The sequence below is a fragment of the Pinus tabuliformis genome, chromosome J (assembly GCF_031772625.1).
Source record: "Pinus tabuliformis cultivar Carrire ecotype Pingquan chromosome J, CPIR1, whole genome shotgun sequence".
NCBI lineage: Eukaryota > Viridiplantae > Streptophyta > Pinopsida > Pinales > Pinaceae > Pinus > Pinus tabuliformis.
In genome coordinates this window covers 1,588,085,838-1,588,103,948 of record NC_142295.1, presented here as the reverse complement: position 1 = coordinate 1,588,103,948, position 18,111 = coordinate 1,588,085,838, and positions in this window count along the sequence as shown.

Here is an 18,111-nt window from a genome sequence, read left to right as displayed (position 1 = left end):
AAAAAAACTATCGCATGAGAAAAACCTTTAAAAAAGGTGAATTACACTATCGAGCAAGAAAAATCACGCGGAAATGGTGAAAACAAAACCTATCAGAGGCCAAGACAAGAATGCGCAGGAGCCATTAGATCTGGCCAATCAACGGTCCAGATCTGATCGGCATATCGCAATTAGCGATGGTAGGTGGAGTTAATCAGGCACAGCCTTATGGAAATCGCGATGGCTACCAAGCATGATTAGACGAGGACTGTCGATCAAACGAGCAGATCCAATGGTCCAGATCTACCCATGCTATATCACATCGCTCGTATGCATGTACAAAGGGACTTAACCCGTGGCTTGGAGGATCAGAGATATGCGATTGTGATATCACAATATCGCATCACAACTACATAAGGGGTGATGCCAAGGAGGCTAGCAACCATGCGATACGCCAATAGCCAATAAGGCCGAGCAGAAGCCAAACAGGGATATGTGATAGCAATGTATAGCCAAACCCGAAAGGGTTTATAGGGGCAATTACATATGTTTTGAGTTCTGATATGCGGCCAGTTGTCAAGTTTTCCTTTGTAATTGGGGTTTTCCATTATAAACCCAAATATAATGGAACTCATGACCAAGCAACTTACGATAGTGATCTAAAGGCGGACCCAATGGATAGGGCAGATTTAATGATATTTCAAGTCTGGAGAAAGGCATTTTGGCAGGTTTTCCCGTGTTTTTGTGTATTTCTCTATGTAAATAGAGAACAAATATTTTGGGGATTTCGAATGCACTGATGGTCCTTTTCGTTGTAGAACAAGTGGACACCTTCCTTGAAGACGTTTAACAAATGATTGTTTAACGCTCAGAGGAGATTTGAGCGGGTAGAGGCTGGGAGCCAGAGAGCCCGAAAGGGAAAAGGAACAGACCAACGCCAATTGGCTTAAAAGCCACATAATGACAGAGACAGGGGCAGGCAATGCTGAGGTAGAGAGAAAACAGAGACAGAAAGTGAGGGGGAGAGTCTATGTACTCAAAAAGACTTGGTGGATCCAAGTAAAGCCCTGTTGTTTTGTTCCTATTGTGTTGAGACTCAATTTGAGCTCACATTTGTAAAAACTCTTCTCTTTAAGACATAATAGAGAGGTCACCACTGAAAGCTAGACCAGGAGATGTATCCCAAGAGTTTCGGGTGAACTCCTTGATTATTTGTTGTGTTATGTGTGTTTGTCTATTATGTTTCTCTGCTCATTTTCTATATTATTCGCAATCTTTTCGATCCATTGCACTAAGTAATATAGGCAAATCCTGCACATGAGTCTGTAATACCTTAAAAATAATCTAAGATCTTCATTTTCAAATCAGCAACACCAAATATGAAAATCATACTCTAAATATCTTAAGCTTGCGAATTATATTACCCGTCTCCTGAATCGAAACAATTGCGATATCGTTGGCCGTATGACTGTCTTCAATAAGGAAAGAGATGAAGGGGACTATATCTCTAACCAGTTTAAGTGTGGAAGCCAAAGTAATCTACACAATCAATAAATACTTCCTAACAAACTAGACCCTACACAGAAGATTATACCAAGGAATATAAGCTAGAGTTCAACGAGTGTGTCACCAAGTGTTGTCGCTACTACAACACCCTCCAAAATTTTGGCCTACATCCAAATTTTAGAGCCTAGTTTAACCTTGCATTCTATCACTAGTAGTAAGATTCATTCCATGTGAATCCTCTAAGTTTTCAAGTTGCCTTTGGAAGAAAACCAAAGTGCTGTATTTTGGCATGGGAAGTGTCGCATATCGCATAAGCGGAGTTATGGTTGATTTCAAGGGGTAAATTTGGTGCCAATGAGTCCTAGTTACTAGATAGACATGTGTTAGACCCATTCCCAAAGTTTCATGCACTGTCGCATAAGTGTCGTCACTATCATTGCAAAGTATACCTTAAGTGTCGCACTTAGAGGAAGTTGTTGTATTGTTGTTGCATAGAGGGGATCTTGTCATTCTTGTGTAATGAGTGATCAATGTTGTGTTTTCAATTATTCTAAGTGTGTGATCATGTTCAAGTTTTATCCTTACTCACCTTGAACTCACTGATCCCACACTTAGCCAAATTCTAAAAATTTTCTTTCACGATCAATTGTCTATCACTCAACCCTATGAACTATGTACTACATAGTGTTAACCCTCAAGCTCAACCTTTTCCTCTTGGAATTGTGCAATGCATAGTTGTTGCCCTCCAAAACTGTACACTATGCAGTCTCAGTGTTCATACCTAGCCCCTTGAGCTCCACAACTGTGCAGTTCCGCCTACCAGTCTACCTCCTTCTATGCACTGGATAATGTCAAGCCTCAAGCTTCCAACATGCCTCCTTGAACTGCGTAACTATGTAATCGCTATGCCTCTCTCTCTCTCCAAAACTGCACACTGGGAAACTTAAAACCTCAATACTCCCTCATTAAGCTCCTCAACTATGGATTCATCCTTCGCTGGCCTCCAAAATTGTGCACCACGTATTCTTAAACCTTAGTCCTCCCTATTGACCTTTGGAGCTACACACTGCACAATCCTTGAGCCTGTCTCTCAGTCCAGCACCCAGTTCTAACTCAACCAATGATTTCCATGAAGCATGTTAGACTAGAAGTTTTTCAGACTAATGTCATCTTGTCATGAGTTGTTTCCAGCTGTGGGTACTATATTTTCACATGACATGATGATGATGAAGGATATGAAGAAGGATACCATGCTAGAATACACCTATGAAGCTGAAAGACAAGTTGATCATTGGACGAGAAGATGAAGGGACACCAAATTGTGACAACAACTGAAGATCAAGATCATAGTGGAAACTCCTTACCATCAAGCCTGATGGAGGAGGATGAAGAGAAGCATGTACCATCTCTCAAAAGGACACACAGATAATAGCAGAAAGAATGGTTTGACATTGCTGCATCATCATTGAGTAGATGTCATTAATTTCAGGTCATGTCATGTCGAGGTGTCATGTCAAGGTGTTATATGAGTCATCATTTGCCACATCATATTATCTAATTTTAAGGGTATGAGAAATTTAATGTAAAGTGGAAGTGCAAGAGTCATCTATAGAATGTGAAAAGTCGCGAAGGAGTCAAAAGGTCATATGGAAGTCAATGAGTCATGAGGGTAATCCAAGAGTCATAAGGGAGGTGAAGAGTCATCCTATTTATTATATATACTCCCTCATAACTCAAGCAAAGGACTTTTCAGCTTGGCTCCTCCCCACCGAGCATTAGAGAGGAAGATAGTTCTTTTGGAGCAAGTGGTTTCTCTAATGCTCCACTATTGGAGATAGTGGTGTTTATTGTACCGATGTATCTTGGAACTTTTGCTTAATACTTGAAGCTCATTGAACTAGGACACTTTCATGCATATGACATTAAATGCTGTAAGAATATTCTTTGAATTTTTACGTTATATGTTGTTTTCGTCTAGACTAAAGAAATTGAACTATTTTGGTGGCTTTGGTGCTTAACTTATTGAAGGTGTTTTGCATTTGTTTTAACAATTGTTGCTTCTATGTGAACTATTTTTCTATTTGACCAACGGTTCATTCATATACATATGCTCGTGTCTCTTTACTAGATTAGTATTATTATTCTTCTCTTAAATACTCACTTTTATTTCCGCTCCGGTAAAAGAACCTTGATAAATTCTGCAATTGAACATTCTACAAGGAATACTCACTTCTTCATTCAAAAGTACATGTACATTACTCTCTCATGCCGCAACCAAGGTGAATCTCTAATAAAAATGGTAGTGAGGCCCTATTTTCGGAAGAGGTCCCACACCAAACAGTGTGAAGTCTAATCGAGGCTTTCATCAAAGAGACCCCTTGCATGTTGGCAGGATCCAATACCATCTATAGGAAGCAAATGCATAAACATTTACACATGCGTGAAAAGGAAAGGCCATGTCGAAGAAATATAATGAATACTATATACATTGAAGCATATAAAATTGGTAGAGGCACATCATTTGTTACGTCGGAGTTATACATAGCACATTGCGCGAAAGGGACCAAAAACACATTGTAATATAAATCAGTGTACACATGAAAATACTATACAAAAGGATACAACAATGCGGTGAAACATAAGAGCACGTTTAGGCTTCGGAATGATAGAATAGTACATTGTGATGATGTTAAACCCGTAAAAGGATTGCAAATGGAAAATACGTTTGATAGTGCAATGTAGTGTGATAGGAATCCATGAGCAACAAATAAAGTCATGTTCACGAATAATTATACCCATCCTGCATAGTCACATATTAAAGGAATACAAGGCCATACTCTATGTTGCTAAGATGCGATAGTGAGACGAGAGGCACCAGTGCACTAGCACTATTGCACCAACACAACGTAGAGTGGCAAGCTCACTTTCTCTACTACTAAAATGCCTACCCCACCAGAGCTCATTTGTTTAATCAAATTTTGATTAAGCCAGATGACGATTTACCTTCCAACGTGCCATCAAAATTAAGGAGTTGATACAACATGATCATTCTTAATATAAAAGGAATGAGCGTGCATATAACATGTGGCACCAATTTGGCAGAGAATTGGAATGAGAAGCCTGGTGTAATATACTTGGTTTTTTCTCTATCTACTAAGAAAATTGTTGGAGTCCCATAAGTACAGACTTGATCAATTTCGAACAATTCAGCTTGAGTTACAAAGTGCCTATGTGAATGCACAACTATTGTTGAAAGCAAATACAAGTCATTGTGGTTATATTGGTGCGTGAAAAAGTAATGTGAAGGACGTGGAATATTAAGAGTGACAAGTTATATTAAAGAAGTATGCATACTTTTTATATTGATGTGTGACCAAGAAGATATATATATGTGCAGGGACCGGGAAGGGCGGCTAGGTGGGTGCGATGATCGAATTTTGACTACTACGCAGCTTATTGCACGCCCCTCGTCTTCATGATTGGCTCTGATCTTATTGCGGTTAACATCCTTTTGAAAGGAATAAGCCACTTGTTACTACTCATTGATTTTAGTTCATATTGCCTTGTCTTAGTGTGTTAGTTCCCATCAAAATTCTTTGTTGGAGATCAGATGTACAACAAGCATAAAAACATATAAACACAGCAAGTAAAATCATGCACAGGGACACATCTTTTAACGTGGTTCACCCAACCATTCTTGGCTACGTCCACCAAACTAAGGCATCGGCAATTCTCATTAATTAAACAGGAGATTACATCAATTAAACTCTCACACTCTCAGCAAACCATCCGAATGGTTGCCTGTTATATAGCATAGAAAATCTAATAGCCTCATTAACTCCCTCACATCAAATATAGGAGGCATTAACTCCCTCCCAACAACCTAAAGTTAATCTAGGACCTGAATTCTATTGTTGTCATCAGCTGAGATTTTTCCTATTTTGCTACAAACAGAAAATCTCAACAATCTCCACCTTGACAACAATTCTGATGCCCTGTTATTATTATTTTATCTTTTCTGCAAGCCAAGAGAAGCCAAACACCAGCGTAGCTTCTCCAACAAAACTGGTTTCGTGAACATGTCTGCACAATTCTCCTTTGTAGGCACCTTTTCAAGAGAAACGCCCCTTTCAGTGATAAACTGTCTTACAAAATGATATTTGATTGGAATATGCTTTGATTTACTATGATAGGCTGGGTTCTTAGCCAAATGTATTGCACTTTGACTGTCACAAAGTAACCTGATGTTGTCCTGTAACCTACCAAACTCACCAAGCAAACCTTTCAACCATACCGCCTCTTTGCAAGCATGCGAAGCAGCAATGTATTCTGCTTTAGTAGTGGACAAAGCAACAATGTTCTGTAGCTTTGACATCCAGCTGATAGCTCCACCTGCAAGAGTAAATACGTACCCTGAAGTTGACCTTCTCTTATCCAAATCACCTGCAAAATCGGAATCAACATATCCACAAACAAATTCACTACTCTTATTGTAAGAAATACGATAACTACTTGTGCCTCTCAAGTACCGAAGCACCCATTTTACTGTTGACCAGTGCTCTTTACTCGGATTTGCCATGTACCTGCTGACAACTCCAGCTGCATGAGAAATATCTGGTCGCGTACACACCATCGCATACATCAAACATCCTACTACATTGGCATACAGAATTCGAGACATATAATCCTTTTCTTCATCTGTATTAGGACATAAACTCGAAGAAAGCTTAAAATGGGAAGCTAAAGGGACTGATACAGGCTTCACATTGTTCATACCAAACCTCACAAGTATTTTCTCAACATACTTCTGTTGTGAAAGCCACAGCTTACCATTACTCCTGTCTCTGAAAATCTCCATGCCCAAAATCTGTCTTGCAGCTCCTAGATCTTTCATATCAAACGTCCTTGCCATCTGAGTCTTCAACCTGTTGATTTCTTCAATGCTTTTGCTTGCTAAAAGCATATCATCAACATACAACACTAAGATAATGAACATGCCATTATTTAACTGCTTAAAGTAAAAACAATGATCATATTCACTTCTTACATATTTCTGACTCAACATGAAAGAATCAAACTTCTTATACCACTGCCGAGGCGACTGCTTCAGGCCATATAATGACTTCTTGAGCCTGCAGACAAATTTCTCATTGCGATGGTGAAAAAACCCTTCCGGTTGTTCCATATATATTTCCTCATCTAAATCACCATGTAGAAATGCAGTCTTAACATCTAACTGCTGCAATTCTAAATCAAGCAAAGCCACTAATGCTAACACAAGTCTAATTGAAACAATTTTAACCACTGGTGAAAATATCTCATGAAAGTCTATGCCAGCTTTCTGAGAAAACCTTTTTGCAACCAGTCTCGCTTTGTACCTGTCTTCCGTATCATTCACACCCTGTTTCACCTTGTACACCCACTTGCATCCCACAGTTTTCCTGCCTTTGGGAAGTTCAACCAGATCCCATGTTCCATTCTTACCTAAGGCCATCATTTCTTCCTTCATGGCTGCTTTCCATTTGTCACTATTTGAACCTTCTACAGCCTCCTGATAACACAAAGGTTCATCATCATTAGCGATCAAAGCAACTGAAGTAACATGATCATCATACCTTCTCGGAGGGCGTTTGATCCTTGTAGACCTCCTTAAGAATGTTTCTGGTGCTTCCACAATTGGTTGTCTATCATCTGTAGGAACTTCTTCATGATCGCCATCTGAGACCTGTTCATGACCTCCATCTGAACCCTGTTCATAATCTGATTCTGAAACCTGTTCATGACTAGAATCTGAACTATGATCGTTATGACTATCATTAGAAATGCTGTCAAACTGAATATGCTGGAAATCAGATACATCATCATGTTTCAATCTACTATTTACATCTAACTGTACAAGAGAGGATTCATCAAACTTTACATCTCTATTGATGATGATTTTGCGAGTAGTAGGATGCCACAATCTATATCCCTTTGTTCCAACACCATACCCAACAAAGATATACCTTTTAGACTTTGGATCTAACTTAGTTCGCTGATGTTTAGGCACTAGAGCATATGCATCACAACCAAACACTCTGAGTTTAGAATAGTCACAAGGGTGTCCTTTCCATACCTCTTGCGGAATCTTGCAGTCTATGGCCGTTGATGGAGATCGGTTTATCACATAACAAGCTGTTGCCACCGCTTCCGACCACAACTCCTTCGGCAACCCGGCGTTACTCAGCATACTCCTTGCTCTCTCCAGAAGAGTTCTGTTCATGCGTTCAGCAACTCCATTTTATTGAGGAGTATAAACCGTGGTCTTATGTCTCTCAATCCCTGCATCCTTGCAATAACTGTCAAACTCCCTGGAGGAAAACTCACCACCATTATCAGTTCTTAAACATTTTATAGTTCTACCAGTGTTGTTTTCTACCAATGCTCTAAACTGCTTGAAAACTGTAAAAACATCAGACTTCTTTTTCAACATGTAGACCCATACTTTCCGAGAAAATTCATCAATAAATGACACAAAATACGACGAGCCACCATACGACGTTGTAGGGGCTAGACCCCAAACATCTGAATGGATATAATCAAGTATGCCTTTACTAGTATGTTTGTCTGTTTTAAATTTTTGTTTACTCTGTTTTCCAAACAAGCAATGTTTACAGAAATCTACCTTTCCAGATCTTAGATTAGGAAGTAACTTGCGGTCAGCCAAAATTTTCAACCCTCGTTCGCTCATATGGCCCAACCTTTGATGCCATAGGCGAATGGAACTACTGTCTTGTTCAGACACGGACACATGATCTGACCCAGTTCTACCTTCTAATTGAAAAATATTTCCTACCTTCTTAGCCTTCATCACTAGTAAGATACCTTTATAGATTTTCATAACTCCACCTTGAATTACAGTTTTATATCCATTTGAATCAAGTGCTCCTAATGAGATCAAATTTTTTCTTAAATCTGGTACATGCCTCACATCAGTTAACATTTTGGTTGTGCCATCAAACATTTGTAGTTGTACACTTCCTATTCCAACAATACTGCACGTGACATCATTACCCATGTACACGACTCCATCATCAACTGATCTATATGTTTTAAACCAATCTCTATGTATACACATGTGGTTAGATGCCCCGGAATCTAACAACCAATGTTGATCATGTTTTGAAACATTAACAGACAATACCTCATCACTCATACCTGAACCAGATACTGAACCTGTATCTGTGGTGTTGGCTTCCTTCTTTTCTGTCGAAGAGCCTTCTTTAGCAGCCTGCTTTCGCTTCCAGCAATCCTTTTTCAGATGTCCAGCCTTGCCACAATGCCAACACTTCACCTTTGGCTTCTTTCCTTTGGACTTTGAGCGAGAGTCGCTATGCTTTCCCCCGGAGTGTCTCTCTCTTGAGCGACCTCTGGCCATCATTACCTCTGATGTAGAGGTGTCTGCATTCGACCTCTTCCTCGTCTCCTCAGCCAACAAGGCTCCAACAACATCGTCAAACTCAAGAATTTCTGATGTACGAAAACTTATGGAAGTAACAAAGTGATCCCAGGATTCAGGCAAAGAACATAATAGAGTTATGGCCTTATCCTCTGAATCAAATTTCACATCTAGACTGTCTAATTGCACCAGTAAGGTATTAAAAACATTCAGGTGATCAGCAATTGAGGTACCTTCTTTCATCCGCAAACCGTAAAGCTGCCGTTTCAGGAGAATCCGATTTGTCAAAGATTTCGTCATATAGAGCTTCTCAAGCTTCGACCACAAGCCTGCGGCGGTTTTCTCTGACACAATGTTGAACAGAACATCGTCCGCCAGACATAACCGAATTGCGCTCAGAGCTCTATCGTCCATATCATCCCATTCATCCTCCGTCATGGAAGGAGGTCTTTTGTTTTTCCCCAACAGTGCTTTCGCCACACCTTGTTGAACCAGCAGATCGTGCATCTTCACCTTCCAAATCTCAAAATTATTCTTGCCATTAAATTTCTCAATTTCAAATCGGGCACTTTGAGTTTTCTCCATTTGTATCAAAAAACACAATAATCTCCAATATCCAACCAGCAATTAAAAAAACAATTGCCTATGCCTTTCTGCCTTTGCCTTTAAAACAAAAAATATCTTCCCTTCACAAAAAAATTTCTGCCTATGCCTTTGTTTTGACACAACAAAAAAACTGCCTTATTACAGTAGACCTCCGCCAAAAACAATTTTTTTTTGTTTTATTAACTTTTGTTTCAAGTATTTTGATGGATGTCCTGGAAATGTCGTGGGAGTACGGTATTGAAAAAACCTGGTTCCCAAAATATATACCCCAATATATTTTAACACCCCACCATTTAACATGCGTTCACCCACTTTAAATTAATCCACCATTTACACTTTCCATTATGTTAACATGGTATATATCACATGTGTTTCAACCTTTTTTCTTTTTAAACATATATATGTAAAACACAATGCATATATGTAAAACTACGTCGTGTTTCAATGGATATTCACGTTGTTTTTCAAATATAAATCAACGCTGTTTTTCAAATATAAATCAATGCTGTTTTTCAAATCCACACCCACGCTGTTGATCACATATATCAGTGCTGTTTTGAAAAACCCATATCCACAGCTAAATAGAACTTAAGATAGGCACGCAGGTATCATTACTGGAATACGCACCAGGGATTTAAAAAACCAGGCTCCACGCAATAGATTGACATACCTTTACTCAGCTCACCGCACAACAAACACAATATTAACTGATGTGTTGTGCCACGGTTCACAACAGCGTGACAGTTCCACGCAGGTAAGAGAACAAGGCGTCTTCCACCAACAATCCACGCACAGAACAATCCACGTCTCCAGCACTGTACAGGCCTCCACGCCCGCAAACGATCCGCACAGAACTTTCTCAGCACCCTTAGCGCTCCACCTTCAGCAGTGCGCTCCTCCAACGTGCTCTGATACCAATTGTTGGAGATCAGATGCACAGCAAGCATAAAAACATATAAACACAGCAAGTAAAATAATGCACAGGGACACAACTTTTAACGTGGTTCACCCAACCATTCTGGTCTACGTCCACCAAACTAAGGCATCGGCAATTCTCATAATTAAACAGGAGATTACATCAATTAAACTCTCACACTCTCAGCAAACCATCCGAATGGTTGCCTGTTATATAGCATAGAAAATCTAACACCCTCATTAACTCCCTCACATCAAATATAGGAGGCATTAACTCCCTCCCAACAACCTGGAGTTAATCTAGGACCTGAATTCTATTGTTGTCATCAGCTGAGATTTTTCCTATTTTGCTACAAACAGAAAATCTCAACATTCTTGATTCTTTGAATCTCTGATACATAAGCATTGAGCTACCATTGATCCTCTTCAGGATCAATCTATCAATAGTGTTCCAATTGTATCCCTACGAGTGATCTGGTTACTATCCCAAGGGGACATCATTCGTATTAGTATCTGATTGTATAGGGGTGTGTGTTGGTCTATATTTCCGTACTTACCGTTGTAACACAGCCTCTCCTCCCTCTTTCATTTATTGTTAAAGTCATAACCACACCCAATGCGTTGGTGGTAACGCTAACAATTATCATTGGTTCTCTAATGTATCATATTGGTCCCTAACCAATTGTCTGCTCGCCCATGAGCAATCTGGCATCCATCGGGTTACCATTAGATTATATTTTTCATTGGTTGATCGTCAGTACATGGCTTTACTTAGCCCTCTTTATCATTGTTTGGAATTCTGGGACGTTCCCTTGATGTAACTTCTTTATATTCCAGCAAGTGCGAGGAAGGTCGTGTTTGTCATACACAAGACGCTTATATTTAAACGCCACTACAAAAGTTATTAGAGCCTACACCAGCTATATATCAAAGGGAAAAGATGTAAGTTTATGGAATTAGGCTGCGCCAAAAGACAAATTATGCAAAATCACTATCCCAGAATATAGTCTTGCATCCTCGCTAACAACGTAACGTCGTTTCACATTCCACCAAAATACCAGATGAAGAAGTTATGCAAGGAACGTTACAATGGATACATGTCATACATTATCATGGAAAGCTTGTAATTTTTCGCTAGGTATTATACAATGGATACGAAAGGGTTCACAACACCATACGTAGGGTCATATCATATCATATGAAAATTTGCAGTAAAGGCAACCCGGTGTGACATACAATGCGCACACTCATCTGATGAGCTAAAACCAGGAGCAGATCTTGTAAGTGCAGAGATAAAATTCTATGTGACCATGTAATCAAAAGGGCCATCACACCAACACATTCCAAAACAATAGATCTTATTCAACATACTACTAGAATGCGACCTGCTACAAGGGAATCTGTGATATATTGAACACACCTCCATTGAAATGTGATGAAATGCGCGTAAAGGGCACACATTAAGAGAAGAAAATAGTACTTGTGATTGATCAACCTTAATCTGGGCAAGAATTATTATTTCAGGGCCATGAACTCTCAATACATGCGATTATTGATTAATGTTATAATTGTTTATTTTATGATAGCGAAGATTGTTTATCTCATATATCAATCATTTGTTTTATGTTTGCAGGATTAATATTGCGAAATATTTGATGGTGATAGTGGATATTTAATTTAGCACCAAGGTAATCTAAGGGTGTAATGGAGACATTATCAAGTTTTCTAAAGTTCAATGTTTTTGGTGTTAGAATTTGTTGAATTTCAATTATTATTTTGTAAATATATTAATAATCTCATATATCAATCATTTGTTGTATGTTTGCATGATTAACATTGTGAAATATTTAATGGTGATAATGGATATTTAATTTAGCACCAAGGCAATCTAAGGGTGTAACAGAGACATTATCAAGTTTCCTAAAATTCTGTTGGAGTTAATGCTTACATTCCATATTTAAGAAGTTGGTTTGTGATGGTTGAGAAATTCTCTCAACCTCTCTATCTAATTTAGGAATAATTTGGATCTCAGAAACTCTATTTAAAAGAGTAATTTGAATGTAATCGTGTGTGAGTGTGTTTAGACATGTACCATTTGTGCTTAATATAATTGTATTTCTGTAACTGTGTATGATTTAGCCATTTTTATCATGGTATCAGAGCTAGATCTGAACTTGTGTTGTGAGGTGGTGCATTTGGATGTTAACCGGGCTGTTGCAACCTGAGTATTCTGGATGGAGCAACCTGCGGTTTGCTTGCCACTTTTGCGAAGCTGCATCCAAAGCTCAAACCTTATGAATATTGTTTCACGGTATTCATTTTGACGTTTTGTTATGTCCTGGACTCTGGATCTAGAACCAGAGATTTTAGTCACATAGAAGTTACCCAGTTTGTCCTCATTGCTGTGGGTGCAACACCATTCTCTTCTCAACGCATTCGCCCACTGATCAATACCGCGCAGCTGCAGACTGGAGATGGACGATGCCACGGCCCTATAGAAATTGTGTGTAAGAATCTACGTTGCAAAGAGATATGATCAAACGAGCCAGTCCAGATGTGAGAGACAGAGAGCCGTGTCTGATATTCACATAGAGAGACAACCGATTCTAAAAGTTATAATTGAATCTGATCGAAAGAGGTGAGGAACGCACATTTTTTTCAAGCTTTTAAAATCATTTTTTTTCCTCAACATGATTTTTCTCGCCATTTTAGAAAAGGTATTCTCTTTTATCATGGAGTTTATGGTGTTAGACAAATTCAGTGGTTTGAATTTTCCCTCGTGGAAAGTAAAAATACAATTTCAATTAATGAATAAAAACTTGTGGGGAATAGTGAATGGTTCAGAAGTAGCACCTACAAATGCCAAAGAGTTATTTGAATGGAAAAATAGAGATGACAAAGCTAAGTCTATTATTGGACTTGCTCTTTTTGATTCGCAATTACATCATGTAGATCAGGGAAAATTTTAAGAACCCCCCCTAAATTTATAAATATAATAAATGGGCGAATCTCCATGGTATATAGGAAAAATGAAAGGTGATTTTATCAATAATATAATATGTATATATAATTTTTTGGCGAATCTCTCACCAAGCATGGCGAATATTTTACTCAATTATAAAATCTTGTAAGATCTTGGCGAGTCTTTCACTAAATAATAAAACTTTGTAAAGTCCTAGTGAATCTTAGCATAGGCTACATGCTGGTTTAATTCCCCCATTTAAATAGGCTACATTCCAAGTGAATACCATGGGTCAATACCATGTTCCATTTTGGTGAATACCATGGGTCAATACCATGTGCCATTTTTATTTTTATTAATTCTAATATTAGGGTTAATAATGGTTTTTTGCATGGTATTAATAACAATCTAGTCCATGGTATTTGTCCCATAGTATTTTGGCCATAGGTTTCACCTAAATATAACCCATTTTTTGAGTGTTCGTAAATATAAGGTGACTTATGGAGTAAATATAAAAAAATATTTTATTTGTTTACCATACCTCTCGTTTATTTATATTTTTATTAATTTACCATACCTCTTTTACAAATATGGTATTTGGCCCATAGGATTCACTTAAATAAAACCTCTTTCTTGAGCCTTCATAAATAGAACGAGGGTTATGGACTAAATATAAAAAGAGGTTTTATTTATTTACGATACGTCTAGTTTATTTATATTTTTATTTATTTACCATACCTTTTGAGTAAGTATAAAAAGACGTTTTATTTATTTACCATACCTCCACTTTACTTATATTTTTATTTGTTTACACCCTTAGATGTATATAAGGTGACTTATGGAGTAAATATAAAAAATGTTTTATTTATTTACCATACCTCTCATTTATTTATATTTTTATTAATTTACCATACCTCTTTTATAAATATGGTATTTGGCCCATAGGATTCACTTAAATAAAACCTATTCTTGAAAATGGGCGAATGGATTCAATTAAATAAAACCTATTGTTGAAAATGGGCAAATGGAAGGTTGTAAGTCCTAATTTCAAGGGCTAAATTTACCCTTTTTACCCTCTCCCTTAAAATAAGGTGGGCTATTTGAGGTGATTTGTAAAAATGTACTATGATACAAAATATTCGCCCACTAAAAATTTGAAACCCCTTAATTTCGCCAAAGGGCGAACATTCGCCCCTAAAATTATCCTTGATGTAGATCTTACTAAAACATCAAAGGAAATATGGGAACATTTGGCTCAATTGTTTGGTGTAAAATCTACAAATGCAAAATTTTCCCTAAAGCTGCAGTTGTTTAGTCTGAAAATGAATGAGGAGACATCTATGTCCAGTCATATAAATAATTTAATGTCTCTTTTAAGACAATTAAGTGAAGCTGGGACTAAAGTGGAGGATGAAGATGCTAAAGCTGTATTATTAAATAGTCTTCCTTCAAGTTATAGTAATGTTGTTTTCACTTTGAGTCAAATATCTACACAAACATTGCAAGAGACAATAACACTTCTGGGGGAGGAAAAGTGACTGAAACCAGAGGATGCTGAAGAGAACTCTCATGTAGAAAATTCCTTGCGGACAAAGTCAAGGATGAGAAAGAAATATGCAAACAAAGGTGACATTGAATGCTACTATTGCAAGAAAATTGGGCATACATCGTGGAATTGCAGAAGTCATGCTAGTGATGTGTTAAAAGGGAAAGAATCAGCAAATATAACCACAGTTGAATACCAATTGAATTCCAATGATGAATTCAATGAAGAGAGTGAACCTATTAAACTCTTTTAAAATAACCAGTAGTTCAACTATGTTTCTGATGCCAGTACTTAAAGATCAAGTAGTTATAAGCTCAATATGGATGGTTGTCCAGATAGTATGGCAGTTGCGGATCTAGGGAAGGATCCCTCATTAGTGGTAGACATGGAAGTGGTTTCCTAATGAGGTTATGCGACAGATTGGGATGCTGTCCAGTAATTGACTTCGGGAGGTCCTTGATTCGGGAGTTGAGGGAACTCGGGAATCCAACTTGCCAACTACACCTTTCCGAGGGTTATGAGGCAACTTGATGGAGCATCTACTGATAAGCTTGATTATTTTGTTACTTTCATGAAATGTAATCATTAAGGGGGGATGTTGGAGTTAATGCGTACATTCCATATTTAAGAAGTTGGTTTGTGATGGTTGAGAAATTCTCTCAACCTCTCTATCTAATTTAGGAATAAGTTGGATATCAGAAACTCTATTTAAAAGAGTAATCTGAATGTAATTGTGTGTGAGTGTGTTTACACATGCACCATTTGTGCTTAATATAATTGTATTTCTATAACTGTGTATGATTTAGCCATTTTTATCAAATTCAATGTTTTTGGTGTTAGAATTCATTGAATTTCAATTATTATTTTGTATATATTAATAATCTCATATATCATTTGTTGTATGTTTGCATGATTAACATTGCGAAATATTTCATGGTGATTTTGGATATTTAATTTAGCGCCAAGGCAATCTAAGGGTGTAATGGAGACATTACCAAGTTTCCTAAAGTTCAATGTTTTTAGCATTAGAATTCGTTGAATTTCAATTATTATTTTGTAAATATATTAATTTGTTATTAATGATAAATATTAAAATCATGGAAAAGGCCAAAATAAAATATCGAAGGCTATAAGTGAGTTGAAAAGCCTTAGGGAAGATAAAAGGTTACTTGGAAACTGAAAGTTCATGAGGGAAGTTCGAGAGTCATGGGAAGGTGAAATGTCATCCCCCACTTCTATAAATGTAACCTCATGCCTCATTCAAAGGGACTTTTAGCACTTAAGCTAGGCCAATAATAGGATTTCTATTTTTTTCTTGATGAGCTAAGGGAACTCACTCTTGGTAGCTTATAGGTGGGTGGAGGTGTTCTCAGGCATTTTGACAAGCTTGTGTACATGTACTTGAATGGCCGACAATGTTAATGAGAATCTTTCAATTCATGCATTGATTCCCATACATGTTAATAGAACTTGTAATGACTATTCATGCTTGTATGTGGATTTACACATTGGTTACATGTTTATGAAATATTTCGTTTCATGCAAATGGTGTGTTGGCTTTGAATCTTTTCTCCTCATTCATTGTTAATGTTAGTGATTAAATGTGAACTAATTTGCATTTGGTCTCTAGCGCCTTCTTACTTGTGTATGTCTTAGTTAATATCAACTATTTTATTCTTCCTTAAGGCATGGTCTTGCTCATTATATTGTTGTTATGTTCTTGTAACATGTTCCATAAGTCATTAATGGAGGGTTCAACTCATCCTCATTCTTCTGACATAGTACACTTGGTCTCACACTTATCTCTACATTTGATATCCAAGAGAAAAAATAGACATACGACAGTAGTTGATCCAATATCTTGAATGGGGATCCTATCCCAAACGATGTGAGTTTTAATTGGGACTTCATACCAGGGAGACCCTTTAGTGTTGGCAGATTATCCAACATCATCAACAAAATGATAACCATCAACACATATCCTTCAATACACCATAATTGACACATAATTAATGTTGTTACATGAAACATATAAATGGCATGCCATAAAAAATACATATAATCTAAATTGACCATTGTACATAGTGGATGCATTTTACATGAGAAGACATGTAAAATATTTGCTACAATATACATGAGATGATATATAAGGAACTTATACCTTCTACTAACCAATCTTCAATTTATTGCCTCTCTTTCTGAAAAGTGTATTTTAAAAATAAATATGAGAAGGTGCGGAAAATATTGAAGTGGAATTTGAAAAATCTTAATTTAATGAAATTTTAAAATCTTAGTTTTGTGGAATTTGAAAGCCCCAATAATGTGGAATTTTAAAATCCTAGTTGGTGGCTACGATTTCTAATTTTGTTTCAGAGAGTCGTATATATGTCAAGTTGTACTAAGCTATCATGGCTATGGTTAGGTGTGGATAACCTAGTTGATGAATAGGGTGAATTGTGAATAACGTAAGAGGTTAGCATAAGCTTTCTCTTTATGCACTTCCCTTGGGATGTTATGTTTGTTGATTATAATTATCAACTAAGTGATGTGATACAAGGAATATATTGAAGAAATGTGTAGAGTCAAAGACACAACATATTATGTGTCACATATAAATGATGCACCTTAGCTAACAACACATAAGTGATGCACATCAAGACATTGGATATAAGTGATACACCATAAGTTACACATAATTGACACACCATAAGAAACAAACATAATGTAAATTGACCATTATACATAGTGGTTGAAATACACATGGTGTAGCTCGTTTTTCACTATGCTTTAAATTGTGAAAAAGAAACAAAAATCATATATTAAAAAAAAAAATCAAGAATAATGTTAAGATTTTGATTTAATAAATTGTGGATTAACATTGAAATTAGACATGATGCAACATTAATATCAAGCATTTGAGTGGGGCCCTGACGATGTTTTAACATTCAAAGGATTAAAGAGTGGACTAGTTTGTTAGGCAAACTTATTTTTCATGTCAGGAGGCAAACCTGACACCACAAATGGCTCAAAGGTTACGTGCCCAGGTGCCTACATAAATCAGTCAATATAAGTTGGGTTGACCATCAACCAATGGATTAGATTGATTGTGGAATCACTACCAGCGGGCCTCCCCCATTATGTTGGGTGCTCTCATAACCC